Below are 3,184 nucleotides of genomic sequence, written 5' to 3'. Positions count from 1 at the left end.
CTAAAAAGTGGGATCATTTACTATGCATTTCTTGGCCGTGTCCAATTGATTTTCGCTGATAAAATCCTACCAAAACATCGGATATGGGTCACATTTTGGAAATAGGTATTTGAAGCCACAGCCTAGTTGGCAAAAATATGCAATAATGTCTAATGTGAATAATAAAGGCACTTACCAGGGTAAATCTAAGAAACTGAAAGGGTAACTTAGCTAAATTTAGACGCACCCAGAGAGAGACTATGTAGACGTCATTACTAAAGGCCCTCCCACTCATTGATACTCTACTGTAGTATGACGTAGTTACTAGACACTCCAGTCGTATAGCCACTTTATGAATGAAGACACACAAACAGCTACCCTATACACTTCTTCTCTCTCTCTCTCTCTCTCTTCTCTCTATATATATATATATATATATATATATATATATATATTATATATATATATATATATATATATATATATCCTTTAAGCATAACTACATTGTAGTGCAATATGATACTCATAATTCATAGTCTAAGCACTTGGGCTATAACATAAATTTTATAATCCATTAATCCAACTATTCTGCTGAACTACATTAAAACTGAAATGTGAAATAAACTTATACAAAGATTAAAATATAAAACTTTGTAAAAGCATATGTTGTTGTTTGTTTAAGATTAAGACAGAACTTGTTCGAATCTGAGTCTTGCTAATTGAGCAGACCATAAGTAAAGAAGTTTCGTTACAAATACAGAAATCAATATTTCTAAATGAGTAAAGGGGAAAAAAAAGAAAATAGAGAACACACAACCAAAATAATTTTTATTAATTTTCATCATCGTCATCATCCAGGTATAGGTCTTCTATATCCTCGTCATCGTTGTCTAAGTTTATAATGATAGGTCCAACAGGCTCTTGAATGTTGTCCATTGACCAATACCCATCCTCAAAGGCTCGAGATCGTTTCACTGCAGACCCCCAAACACTTTCAGTGGCCAAAAGCTTGGCTTCCTCCAGTCTTGCCTGCAAGTCTGCCCGGGTGAATCGCTGTAAAGATGAACGCACATGACGTTTCATACACTCCCATACTTGCTCAATGGCATTGAGCTCTGGGTGGGCAGGTGGCAGACGCACCACCTCGTGTTCCCACTCTCGAATTATGTTGTCCACGATGTACTGTGGTTTTGGCCTGTTCTGTTGACATATGAGCAACAGCTCAGGTCTTGTGGCACCGTCTGGGGTAGGGATTCGGCGACTCTGAAGCCAGGTAATAAGGTCTGCTTTCTTGGTGGCCGTGGTAGGACACCGACACTCGTCTAATAGCTGGCTGTGATAAAGTGCGTTGTCGAGCACCAACACTGATGGTTCAGGCAGCAATGGTAGAAGCTGCGTTGTTAACCAGCGTATGAACAGCTCGCCTGTCATTTCCCCGTGGTAATCGCCATTTGTACTCTTTGCAGGATAACAAAGGAAAGAGCCTTCAATAAATCAATTTGCTGTGCCAGCTGCTACCACCACGAAGCGCTCTCCCTCGCCAGGTGGTACCTGTCGGCTATGCGTGGCACTGGTAACAGGTTGTGCGGTGTCCACTCACTTTCTGTTGTGGCTCATTCTGGTGCTGAACCACGTCTCATCGACATATACTATCTCCCTTCCATCTTCTCGATGGTGCTTCAGAGCCCGGAGAGCCCCGATCCGTCGGCAAACCACATCAATGGACTCTTTTGCAAGATGCATCTTTCGTTGAGACGTTTTATATCTGAATCCCATATCTTGCAGGAGCCGCCACACCGCTATCTCGGAGGTTGTTTCAGGGATTATGGTGGCTGTCTTCAAATCTGTCATCAGGGTTCTAACAGTAAATACTTGCTTTGCAGCAAATATCTCGTGAACAAACCGACGAATGTCACCCACTGTAAAATTATCAAAGACTTGTGGTATAGGAAATACTTCAACAGCAGACTCATGTGAGATCACTGATCTGTTACGGTGAACAATCTTCCTCACAGAAAGCGACGTGATACCCATGAAATTTGTCACACGGTCGTAGGGCCTGTGTGGACAAAGACCAGTATTTAGCCAGTGAATAAAAATGCATTATATGTTATACTTTGTTTTCTCTACGCACACGTTCATGCAAAGAAATTGGAAATATTATAAGTCATAATAATCACATTAATATTCGTCACAGTTATTATCATTATTGTTGTTATTAATATAATCATCATTATTGTTATTATTCATACTTCGACATCAGGAAGAGTATGAGTAGAATATTTAGAGATATATAAATGCTTTACATATATGAACTTAGACATATATAGTACATACATGCACATACACATAATTTATAAATGAAGCTTTATATATAAATGTGTGTGTGTGTAAGTACAGTGTATATATATATATATATATTATATTATATAGATTATATATATATATATATATGTATATAATATATATATATATATATATATATATATATATATATAAATATATATATATATATATATATATATATATATATAAGGAGATCAGTAGAATAGGTAAATTGTTAAATATGGTTGATGAAGCTAGTCAGTGAGATAGTTTCTTATTGTGAAAATTTAGATATACATTAATATAAACAAAATATTTTTATATCTCATTTTTTTTCCAAACTCGTCATTCAAGTATGACCCCTATAAAATTTAATTTAGGCTTCCTGTCTGAATCATTTGGTGTTTGTGCATGATCTGTTATCCACTTACCTGTTGATATTAATCATGTGACGCATGCGGTTCTTTTCTTTATTGCATACTGCAAAAACACGCAGCACGAAAGCAGTCTTGCAGCCACGAGGACAATTTGCCAGGCCTGCCATAAGTGAAGCACCAGACAGCAGTCACGTATAACAGATTGGCTTTGATGTATGAATGCTCTGCTGTCCTCCTCCTGTTATCGGCGTGTTTACTATTGTGAATGGAAAGTTTACTGGGTACTACGTCTGATGTCATAGTTCACGTCACAAGTAGCCTCTCTCTGGGTGCGTCTAAATTTAGCTAAGTTACCCTTTCAATTTCTTATATTTACTCTAGTAAGTGCCTTCATTATTCACATTAGACATTACTGGATATTTTTGCCAATTAGGCTGTGACTTCAAATACCTATTTCCAAAATGTGACCCATATCCGATGTTTTGATAGGATTTTATCAACGA

At 37.2% G+C, this 3,184-nt stretch overlaps 1 pseudogene; it reads right to left on the bottom strand.

Annotated features, from left to right (window-relative positions):
• Positions 1-794: 794 nt before the first annotated feature.
• Positions 795-2,848, bottom strand: LOC135196506 (uncharacterized; annotated as a pseudogene).
• Between the last annotated feature and the right edge of the window lie 336 nt (positions 2,849-3,184).

This window comes from Macrobrachium nipponense, chromosome 18 (assembly GCF_015104395.2).
Source record: "Macrobrachium nipponense isolate FS-2020 chromosome 18, ASM1510439v2, whole genome shotgun sequence".
Lineage (NCBI taxonomy): Eukaryota > Metazoa > Arthropoda > Malacostraca > Decapoda > Palaemonidae > Macrobrachium > Macrobrachium nipponense.
Note: the sequence above shows the minus strand (reverse complement) of the source record. Positions and strands in the feature narration are given on the sequence as shown.